The sequence below is a fragment of the Haplochromis burtoni genome, unplaced genomic scaffold (genome assembly GCF_018398535.1).
Source record: "Haplochromis burtoni strain Fernald_Lab_line unplaced genomic scaffold, NCSU_Asbu1 Contig_277, whole genome shotgun sequence".
Taxonomy (NCBI): Eukaryota; Metazoa; Chordata; class Actinopteri; order Cichliformes; family Cichlidae; genus Haplochromis; species Haplochromis burtoni.
In genome coordinates, this window is record NW_024582638.1 from 458,733 (window position 1) to 471,202 (window position 12,470).

The window sequence follows — 12,470 nt, forward strand, 5'->3', positions numbered from 1 at the left end:
CTTTCTTCTGACCACTATTCATGCTAGGGCCTTAATATGGATCAGAATTTTCTCCAGGTCCCAGGTCAGATTGACTACTTTTTGTTTTCAAATATTAATCTATTGCTTTTACGTGCTTCATTGTGGCATCACTATGTATTTTCTTCTTCTGTTTTTCTGGCAGTTGGCAACACATTTAATTGGAGCAAGAAGTTGTAATGCCCTCTAGTGGAAGAGAACGTAATTGTTCTGCCCATTACTCAGGCTGGTCGCTTAGAGTACCAATCAGGTGAAACCTATGTGCCAAGACACGGTGGTTGGGAAACACTGCTTTAGTGACTCAACTCTTTTTGAGTATGATGCTCCAAGCTTGCCCACCTATTTGTGGGCAGTTTTTCCCATTCCTCTTTGCAGAACCGCCCAAGCTGTGAGTGTCAGTGCACATTCATTTTCAGATCTCCCCAGAGATGTCCAATCAGGTTCAAGTCTGGCCTCTGTCTGTGCCAATCAAGGACATTAACAGAGTGGTTTTGAAGCCACTCCTTTGTTATCTCGGCTGTGTGCTTAGGGTCATTGGTTTTCTCCAGACATGACGCTTGGCATTCATACACATTTGTAGAATAGTTTTACGTGTGGCCAAATTGCTTCGTATTTGTGTGTGGATTGGAGCACGTATTTGTGATTCCTGAAAAGTCACAAACAAATCACTATACAAAATTATAAATCTTGGTTTATGCTTGTGGATCATATCGTATGCATTTGCAATGACTTTGAGGCATATTTCTCTCCATAAATATATCCCATACTGTTACACAACCAGCAGCTGAAATTGTTGATTCAAAGCAGGATGGGTCCATGCTTTCATGTTTACCCACAGCAGAAAGACTCATCAGACTGGTCAACGTTTTTTCAGTTGTCCAGTTTTGGTGAGCTCAAATGTCAAATGTAGTCTCAGTTTTAGGACAAAAGTAACAACTCCTGTTGTAGCACATATGCTTATGTATGTATATATATGTATATATATGTATAAACTTTGTGTTTCTATTCTTTTTTTCAACTGATTAATTATTATATAACTCCTAAAATGTTACAGCCTTTTTAGGTTTTAGATGTGTCCTTGATCCATCACAGCTGATTTAAATGGCTAAATTACCTCCTCAACATGTCTTGAAGTTCTCAGAGGCTGGTAATGAACTAATCATTTCGATTCAGGTGTGTTGACCCAGGGTGATATGTAAAACCTTGCAGGACACCAGCCCTCGAGGCCTGGAGTTCCCACCCCTGATCTATAACAATGCTAAGGTAGGTGGTATGTGTCAATCCACACGACAAGCCTCTGCTGGCTCGCCTTCTTACTCTGTCATTGATAAAGGCAAGTGATCTTTTCACTGGATTTCAGTCAGAAAACTTATGGGTGAAAAAAAAAAAAAAAGTTCAACATAATCTCTTAAATTTCTTTTCCATTGTCCTTTTCATTGTGATGCCACAATTGTAAATGTTTACATTTCCAAATCAGTGCTATAGGATCATAACTTCTTCCCACCAGGATTTGACCACATTCAAGAGGGAAAATGGTGCAGTATGAAGTGACTGTGCTCACTGGTGATCGCCTTAATTCCACTACTCTTAACAATGTCTTCATTAAGCTGGTGGACACAGATGGGGAGAGTGATCGCAAGTGGCTCATGGGCTTGAAAGGGGCTTCATCCTTCGTCAGAGGAGCTGTAAGTCTGAAATATGCATCTTCATGATTAAAAGTTTCTCAGGTTTCATGAGCTTATGAAACCTGAGCTTATACAGATTTTAGCTTTACAGCTCCTGGAAAATGGAATACAAATGCTGTCCAGTTATAGCTGAATATCCTAATACTAAGCCTAAAGCTTAAATATATTTAACCTTAAAATTAAGCATTACAGCATATTCTTTGTCTGCTGGGATTAATTAAAAGAAATTAAACTATTGCATATGTTGCAGAGAAAAAGTATATCATGTCTTACTGCAATTAACATCCTCATTATTCTGCTGTTGCTTTGTTTCATCAGCTGAGATGCATATGCAGAGAAAATACCTCATTCCATGAAGGCAAAAGACCCATCGTCACTGCCATAGGAGGTTCAGTTCTCCTTCACCAAAAATCCACAGGGTGAAGTTCTAATATTATAGAACAAATACACAAGAAACAAACATGTGTCTCTCTTTACTTATCAAAAGTATATTAAGTATCACAATCAAGTTAAATAAATGTGCTCTTCTGTTTCAGACTGACTGAGCTGAAGGGACTGGATAACTGTAAGAAGAAGTGGGATAATATTGACAGCATCAATCGAGTGTTGTGCTGCAAAAAGACTGACATATCAGGTAACTAACATCATAGCATAATGGAGTCCTTGTACTGTATGAACAATAATATGTACTTAGCTGTTACTCTAAAATTATTCCTAGAATAAGCTGCTAGCATATTGACTAATGACAGTATGTGTTCATTTGTTGTTGTTTTTTAATCTGATCTTGCAAGAATGTGAAGCCCTATTTTACATAATGATAAGCGTTTAAAAATGTAAAGAATGTGTATCAACACATTTACGGAAAGGTCTTACCTTTTTTTAAATATTTGATATAACATTTAAGACATGAAGTCAGAAATTGAATTTAAATGTTTCTTTTTCACAGAATATGTTCATGAACACTGGAAAGAGGATGCTTTCTTTGGCTACCAGTTTCTAAATGGTGTCAACCCCATGTTGATTCAGCTTTGTACAGCCCTGCCCAGTAACTTCCCTGTCACTGATGACATGGTCTTTCCCCATGGCCAGTGCAGCCTGGCAGGTGAAATGAAGGTGACTGTCTCGTATGCAAAAGGAGAAAGAATTTTTTCTTGTATCAGTTAGATCTCTTCAATAAATTCACTTTTACATGAGCAAATATTATATTCAGATTTCTACAATATCCTGAACTTTCAAACAGAAAGGGAACATATTCCTGTGTGACTACAAGCATCTGGATGGAGTAAAAGCAAACACCATCAATGGGAAGAAGCAGTACATGGTGGTGGCTCCTCTCGTCCTGCTCCACAAAGATCCTCATGATAAGCTAATGCCAATTGCTATTCAGATAATTCAGACAGTAAGCTTTAATTTAATAATACACCCCTTTTCCTTCTGCCCGAGCTTTAGCCTTGTGGAAAAAATCATCCCATAGTGATTTCCAGGTTGCAGAGTCTGACACGTAGATTTCTTTTATGGCGCCAAAATCACAAACAGCCTTCACAGTTCATTCTGTACAATACACTCACACAGATGCAACATATGCAACATATTTACTGAGCAGAGAGAGATAGCATCAGTAAAAACTAATTAAAAGCATCATGTAAAGCTGTTCAGAAGAAATGCTCTGTCAGAAGGGATTCAGTGGAAATTCCCCATAAGGGATCAGCAGAGTATCAAACTTTAAAGATAAACTTGTCAAACATAGAACAGGAACTGAAATTTCATCAGTCTTGATCAGTAATTGATTATAGGAGCATACTTGATCATCTGTATCAAATGACTACTCTGCCCTGTCCTTCTGTAGCTGAAGCAGACTCCATCAGATGACAATCCGATCTTTCTTCCTACTGATTCTGAGCACGACTGGTTGATCGCCAAGATTTTTGTAAGAAGTGCAGATTTCAATCACCATCAGCTCAATGCTCACCTTCTGCACACGCACTTGCTGGCTGAGGTTTTTGCAGTGTCACTGCTGCGCAACATGCCCATGGTGCATCCTCTGTACAAGGTAACTGACGTTTGCTATACCATTTATTTCAATGGTGTGGAAAGCATTTGTCCATAACGGATGGCATATTAATACCACCTATGAATTTCATCACTATATAAAAAAAGTGTACAAACAACATATTAAATGATCGTCTTTCTAATGTCGTTTCCTCTTCCCTTCAGCTTCTCAAACCTCACACGCTACTCACCGCATGTCAACCTCTTAGCTCGAAGTCGTCTCATATCTGAGACTGGCAGTTTCACTCAGGTAAGCAGTAAAAACATTAACATTTTATGCGATGACCAGCACACTAAAGAATTGTTTCATTTTCAGTGTTATGTACAACATTTAACTCTAACCGTGCGCTGCCCGTTCTCTAGTTTGTAGTATTGGGTGGAGAGGGCATGTTTACCATCCTGCAGATGTCAGTGTCCTCAATGACCTACAGCTCCCTCTGTATGCCAGATGACATTGCTAAACGTGGCCTGGAGGCTGTGCCAAACTTCTACCACAGGGATGATGGCCTAAAGATTTGGGATATCATCCACAGGTATCATTGTGTTCTTACTACTGGTGGTGGTGGTGTACTATTACTGGGTTGGGCAGACGTTTGCCTTCATTACTGCCTTAGTTATTTCTGGCATAGATTCAACAAGGTGCTGGAAACATTCTTCAGAGATTTTGATTCATGCTAACATGATAGCATCACACAGTTCCTGCCTGTCACGCATGCATGATCCAAAGCTCCCATTTCACTACATCCCAAAGATGCTCTATTGAGATCTGGTGACTCTGGAAGCCATCTATGTACACTGGACTTGCTGTTACTTTCAAACCAGTTTGCAATTTCTTTTGAGCTTTGAGGTGCATTATCCTAATGGAAGCAGCCATGGATACACTGTGGTTATAATGGGATGGACATATTCAGCACCAATACTCAAACAGCTGGGACTAAGCTGTACTAAAACTTTTTATGATGTTTCATTATGACATGCTGACCTCAGCCTGTTTTTATTATGATATGATGACATCAGCGTGCTAACAATCAGGGTCACTGATTTCACATTTGGTGTGATCTTGACCTGATTTTCACCAAAATTAAAGCAGCTCAAGCTGTTATACGTATCTACCATTACACAAAATTTGAACACAAGACCTTGAAAACTGGATGCTAGATTCCTTAAAAACATGCAAACAAACGAACACAGTTACATAATCCCTGCGTTTGAAGGAGAATATCATTGCTAGGCTAAAGTCTTGAATTCTTGCGTTTTTCATATGATTCAGTTCATTTTGCTTCAAAACCCTTTTCTTAGGATCATGATTTTCAATAGTCTTTTAAACTACATTTTTAATCCTAAAATTCTCATTTCCTTTTGCTTAACTCACTGCAAAATTAAGTTCTTTCTATAATCGATTATCTAACGCTTTATTTTTATTCAGCGGAACTGACATGGTGCAAGTCAGCAGTTCACAGAGAACCCCTGCTTATTATACAGCTCCACCCTGACATGGAAAAAAAAAAAAGAAAAAGATCAGACATGACTGTGTGGCTCATAAAAGCGGAAACATCGCAGATGGATTTGGTATATTCACGGTCCGAGGTTGGACTGTTCTGCCCTGAACATCACCAGCATACATGTACTGGAAATAGGTTACATTTTTGAGGCGTCTATGCAGAGCCCAAACTAGGCTATGCTAAAAACAATACCTTAAAGACATTAAATTCATTCTGCTTCACCTGGGACGCAGCACAGGAGTATTTGCAGTTGTACCTCAACCCAGTATCACAGAAAAGGTTGTAATAGACCCGCTGGGCTATCATGTGGATGTCACGCTTTGCCTCTCCAGACGTGATATGGATACGCATGCTTAACTTACCTAAGAAGCTTGGAAAGAAAGCAAATTGACTTCTTTAAATTTCTTGAAGGCATTTCACCTCTGATTCTTCAGTTCTAAAACAAACTTTAATTCCTACCTGTGTCTCTCCATCATTTGGCTTTTGACTTGATGAAGCTTCTCGGATATAAGGTGAAAACTACTTCAAGAAACATCAACCATAAGCTCCTTAGACTACCATGACCTGGATGACTGAGAACTTACAGACATGCTTAAGTTGCAATACCTTGCAGTAACAGAAGACAGCAATAATTTATTTAAAGCCAACATGAAAACAGTCATGGGCAAACCTTTAAGGAAACATTACTAATACATTTATATGTAAATACATATCAACCATCTAGCTTAATCTTACCTGGCATAGAAGGACCCTTGAAAGTATTTCATTCTTTAGAATAGCCCTTTGTAGAATAGCCCACACCTTGGTAAGTAGTGACTTGTTGGCTTTAAATAAATGATCGCCCCCTGCTGGTACTGCAACTTAAGCACGCAGGTGAAGAAGCAAAGTGTGACATCCACACGATAGACCAGCTGTTTCCACAACTCAGGTCAAATATTTTATATTTGAGTTATTTATTCAGTCATTTGGGTTTTGGTTCATCTTTTGTTAGTAACATGATTAGATGACATCTGAGTTCTGTTCATAGTATGCAACCTAATGATAACTGATATGAACCACTGATATTAAATCATGCATCCTGAAGCATCATCTGTACAGTAACTTAACATGAATACATTCTCATCAGTGAGTTTATCTTTGTCTCAGTCTTAAACAATTTTAACCAAAATTATCATCACAGTAAATGAAGCAGACATTAACATGAATTGGAGGGAGACTTTCTTTCAGCTGCTCCTTTTAGGATCTCTCCAGAGCGGTTGATCTGCCTCCATCTCACACTATCCCTATCATCCTCTTCTGTCACACCAGCTCTATTGTTTTTGCTAAATAAGACTCTAAAATTGCTCTGTTCACTTGCGTGTTGTGATATGTGCAGCATTAACCCAAACTCTGAACCTGAAGTACCACTTTGGGGGGAAGGAAATCATTTTCATTCTAACAGAAGAGTATTTGCAATTTGCAACTGTGCTGAAGTTTCAACAGTATGTGGATCTGTTCATACAGAGATTCTCTCCCTTCCTCTGCCTGTTTGTAGGATGCAACATTTTGCCCTGCCTTATCTCCTCTGGAAAGCTGGCGCTGATTGAGGTTGACAAAAAAAGCCTCCCCCACTGTTCCCTGAAAATTTGTGGTTTCCCCGTAAGGGTAAAGTGAAGTCCCTGCAGGGAGACATCCAGAACTTTCCAGTGTAGCACAGTGATAACCTTGTTCATATTACAGACAAGCAAGTGGGTTTGTGTAATTGAACTTTGCTTTTATGGTGTTTTGTGTTGTTTATTTAGCAAACTTGTTTTCTATTCTGGAGCACCAAATAACAATAAAACAAGATATAAATGAACAGAAAAGACTCATTTCAGATAATAATCATTATCATAGCAAGTAAAGTAGGGACGAAGAGCCAGTGGCAGATAATGATACAAGGCCCTTTTGTAAGCATGTACATGTAATGACATCGATTCATACTTCAGAAATGGAAATTACCATGTCTTTTAGCGAGTAGGAAAACAAAGAACTTTTGTCAAAGGATAAGGTTGTGTGACATTCATTATTTATTTATTTAGTCACTCAAAATAACAAACTGAATAAAATCGAACCTCATAAATGGCTAGTCAGGGAGGTCACGCTGACCTACAAATTTAGTCAGATTTAGACGTGACCGCTAACATGATACGACACATGCATTATTTGTTTCGTGCAGACCAGTTCAGATTTACTAAGCATTCATGGCTTAATTCGATTTTTTTTTCACTTAAACTTTTCTTTTTCACACCATCATCTGAACTTCTGAATTAATATTCAGTCAGGCAGCAAAAAATAATCTATGTGCAATATTTTGGACAAGTCTAGATGTTTGCTATTTAATGAGATTCAACTACATCTGTCGCTTTGATGGAGCTTATTGAGTTTTGTATGGATTTTAACATTCTTCAATAGATAATCTTAGTGAAAATACTGTACTGGTGTTAGAAAACCTAATTATGCATTTCAGTTTAATTGAGACCCAGAACTTACATGCATGACTGTCCAGCAAAGAAGGTTTATAGTTTCCAAGTCTCGAAAATAAATGCTGTATGTTAGGTAACATTTAATGTCAGTTAGGTCTGCAATTCATGTTGAATACTCCTTTAAATGGAGTTGAGTGGGCCCATGGAAATTTTTCAAATCATGATTCAAATATAAGTCAGCCAAATGAGCCTCTGTCAGCCTGTGTGCAATACTGCCTTTTGAATTTTTCAAAACCCTCAATGCCAAAAATTCTACAGGTTTATTAAAGTGTAATTCTGAAGTGAGTTTCTAGCTGCAGTTTCTAACAGAAATTCATGACTCAAGAGTAAAAAAAAAATAAAAAAATCAAAGAATGTTATTTAAGTCATGCGTTGGTAGAAGGAAAGCAGTCAATGTTTAGGCGAAGTTATTAAAATCACAAGACTCTGGCAGAGTGAGCCTGAGCACATGGCATCGGAAATGCATGAGAACTGTGAGAAACAAAGTTACGAACGCGAAGTGTAACAGAGCAGTACAGAGAGGAGAATGGTGAGTGAAACTAAATAGGATGGGTCACAAAAACATTAAACATGAGAAGCACGGGACAATTGGTGAGTATTTCAAAACAAAGTGGAAATAATGACTGAAAACCAGAAATAGTGTGGGATGCTGGTCCAGTGGTTAGCACTGTTGACATTTATGTTCAGCTAAGTGGTTAATTCTAACCACTGTCCAACCTCCTGCTCAAGAGCAGGTTGAGTAGGTCATCCATTAATTGGAAGGTTGGTGGTTTGATGCCTTGCTTGTACAGTCTGCATGCCAAAATATTCTTGAGCAAGATACTGAACCCCACGTTGTTCTTTGATGCATTCATTGACTTCTGAATGTGTTCAAACGTTAGATAGAAGACCACTTCGTCATAAAAAAAAAAGTGCTTATATGAATGGGCGAATGAGGCATGCTGTATAACGGGCTTTATATAAGAACCAGTCCATTTACCACTTAATTTGGCCACACTGTAGGTGTGAATGGTTGTCTGTCTCTCTCTGTTAGCCTTATGATGGACTGCCAGCCTATCCACGGTGTACCCCACCTTTCACCTTATGACAGTTGAGATAAGCTCCAACCCCCCACCCCCAAACCTGAATTAGACAAGTGGTTAAAATTCAAAACAAAACCTCAAACAGCAGACTAGAATGTAACGCTCAGTCTCTCATATAATAACAGGTTATTTTGTTGTTGTTGTTGATTCTCATAAAACCAAAGTTGATAGGAATGTTTGTCAGCTACATCGAGGAAATAGAGCAAACTGCTCTCTGAAGAGGTGGTGGGACATGGGTAGAAACATCAATCCCTAGCTCCTCCAGTCTGCATGTCAAGTATCCTTGTGCAAAGTGCTAACCCCAAGTTACTCTCCGATGCGTCCATTGGAGTGTGAATGCAGTTAGAAAAAGCACTAGGTAGAAACATCTTACATCTTTTTTAAATGAAGCCTCTGGAGAAATCACTGATGCCATTGGCCTATATGTCCATAACAACATTTTTACACTGGGACAGGAAAGGAAACTAGGGAACAGGTGGTTCATCACCAGCTTGGCTAAATATGGTGTGACAACTGCAATACATCGACCAAAGCAGACCAAAAATCATTTAGTCTAGGTGAGATTATTTCCATTTAATGCTTCATCCTATCACTGGTTATTTTGTCTGTTTAATTTAGTCATGAGACATTGACTTTTTCAGAGCTGTTGCAAACACTGTTCATGGCCAGGATGGAGCCACCTTAGCTTTCGTTTTTACATTTTTGCTTCCTCTAGTGGGAGCATGAGCTACACTCATATGGACTGCACAGGGTTTAGAACGTAAAACTGTACTACTACTATTATTATGCGAACATTTCCTAGACACACAGCATATAACTTGGTTTTAGAAGAATAAAGAAAATGAGATGGAAGAAAGTCTTACTTCTGATGCAGGGTTGCCAGTTAACTTCATTTCTCTCCTCATTTACAAGGACAGCTTGTATCAGAAATTCTTAGTGCTCACAGAGGTGAGCTGAGCTAAGTTCAACATGCTGCTCTAGAGGTACTGCTTTACATTCACAGGAAAAAAAATGTTTGGAAAGTCTCTAAGAGCAATAAACAACCTTCTTTAATAAGTCTAAGGGGGGGGGGATTCCCACAAAATAACAGTGTTTTTAAATAAGCGTAATATTATTGTGTGAATGTTTAGGGGGATTGTTTATCAGGCTTCTGCATGTTTTTATTTATTCCTCATGTATTTCATATGCTGCATTGTTACAGCAGCGGGGAGCATCTCCAACAGGAGAAGGGTAAGTTATAATGTATTGCATTTTCATTACATGAGTACTTCTGAAGGATGTCAGTGCAATAACAAGCACAGAAAGAACAAAACAATAACAACACTGTGCCTGTATAAGCTGTGGCATACTGGTCTAAAGCCTGATTTGGATTTTTCACAAATCTGTAGCTTGTAAGTGATAAAGTAAGAAGAATGAAATCCACCATGATCACTATGAGGTGAAATAAAACCTTTTTTTATAAGTGTGTGTGTGTGTGTGGTTGTTGTGTGTGTGTGTGTGTGTTGTGTGTGTGGTGTGTCTGTGTGTTGTGTGTGTGCTGGTGTGTCCGGGGGAGGGGGGGGCATAAACAGGCAATAGAACATAACAAATGCCTTAAGACAGAGAGCGTGGAACCTTAACAGCTTGTAGAAGGTCGTCTGATTGTTGGGGTTTCTCTGTATTATTGCAAGGTCTTTACCTTTCAATATAACTTGTCTTCAGGCGACTGTTTTTGTTTTTTGGCAATATTTAAATTAAATTAAATTGAATTGGATGCAATAATAGAATTTATAAATATTATACATCTTTTTTTAATGAGAGGAAGCATCAGAATATCTTCTTAAGCTCAGTTCAGAGGGTGACATAATTTAACCGAAATTATAGCCATTTCATCGGACACATAAAGGCAATTTGCGCCCCTAATGAAAAAAAAAAAAGCTTTTTCATGAAAAAGCATTTATCAGCATTTTATCTGAGACGGTCCATCTTGACAAGTGTTGTGAATCATTACTTCTACATATTGATTTATCCAATGAGATTGGATAAGTCACCGTGAAGTTTTCTGGAGCAGTCTCAGAATGAGATATTGGCCCACCTCCCTGACCAATCTTACACCATCCACCCATTTTCTTCCACTTATCCAATTCATGATCACAAAGACAGGCTAGAGCTTATCTCAGGTAGCATGGGGAGGGGGGTTACCCTGGACGGGTTGCCAGTCTATTGCACAGCATTCACACCTATGAGCAATTTACTAATTTACCACTCACCAAATACCAATTAACCTAACCCCACTCTTTGGGTGTCTTTGGACCTGGAGACAACCCATGCAGACATGGGGAGAACATAGAAATTCCACACAGAAAGATCTTCTTGCTGTGAGGCTGACCAGTGTCAATCTTGGATCAGTAAAATCAAATGCTGAATGCTGAGTACTGAGTCATTGGCTGTTAATTCTTAAAGAGATACTCAAACCTAAGATGGCCCATTTTAACTGATGGCCCAGTTTACCAAGTTGACCCCACAGTGAGAAATTATTTGTTCTTCTTTACTTCCCACAATGTCTGTCTGTCTGTCTGTCTGTCTGTCTGTCTATCTATCTGGTGCTGTTTTCATTACACTTTTGATATAATGTGGCAGGGCGTGGTCTGCGCTGCCACCAGCTCTGCCACCAGCTCTGCCACCATTTGGCCCAGCTCCTTCCCTGGCCGGCTGGGTCCTTGGTCCTTAGGGCGGACCGGTCCACATTTTTATACTTTTCAGCATACTTTATTCTTAAGTACTGTTGTTGTTACAAATACTTGCCTGTAGCTTCCCAACTGCCAGCCACACACCAACAACAACGACAGCACAGGTTTTTATGGTGGCTAGACGTGATTGTAGATGCTGTGCAGGTGAGTCCATCTCCCCTGCAGCGGCACCACAGACCACGCCTCGCCACACGCCACAAAACAGTTCTATAGCCTGTATCAGCAAAGCTGGGCAACTACCACATTTAGAAGTGAGATGTCCCTTTAATTATGGAGTTGTTTAACCAACTGAATTCTTAGAGGAAACACAAATATTCCCTCATATTAAATTTTATTATGTATCTCTTCATTCATGACATTCAAAATATTACTTCAGCACTGATAGATCCCAGTGACAGGTTTCCAAAGAAGAACCATAACACAGCCTCAGAGGGTTTTTCACTTTCATTCAGCCAGAGGTGTCCTTCTCTTATTGTGTGCTTCATCGTGTCATGTGAGAAAAGAGGAAAAGAGACAAACTATGCCTGGCTTTAAACAGTTTCTAGCGTGCGCGCGCACACACACACACACACACACACACACACACACACACACACACACACACACACACACACACACACACACACACACACAGGGACCTACATGTGTCTGGCTTGGCTATTTCCACTTCCCTGTGGATCTCTTACTGTCTTGATGGTTTATCTCAATAAAAGGCTTGTTTGCTCGCCCCCTTGGCCCCCAAATAAGCAGCCAAGAAGTGAAATGAAGATCTTTAGATATCTCATAACAGGTCAGTGATCTGAAAGATGAACTGATCTAATATCGAAATCGCAGGCCTTATCTGAGCAAACAAAAGTTTGAATCATTCGCTGTTTTCTGCTGTGTGGTGGTGTGTGTGAGT

General features: G+C 39.3%; 1 pseudogene; it reads left to right on the forward strand.

Moving 5' to 3' along the window:
• Window positions 1–1,404: 1,404 nt before the first annotated feature.
• Window positions 1,405–11,550, forward strand: LOC102289954 (annotated as a pseudogene).
• Window positions 11,551–12,470: the final 920 nt, after the last annotated feature.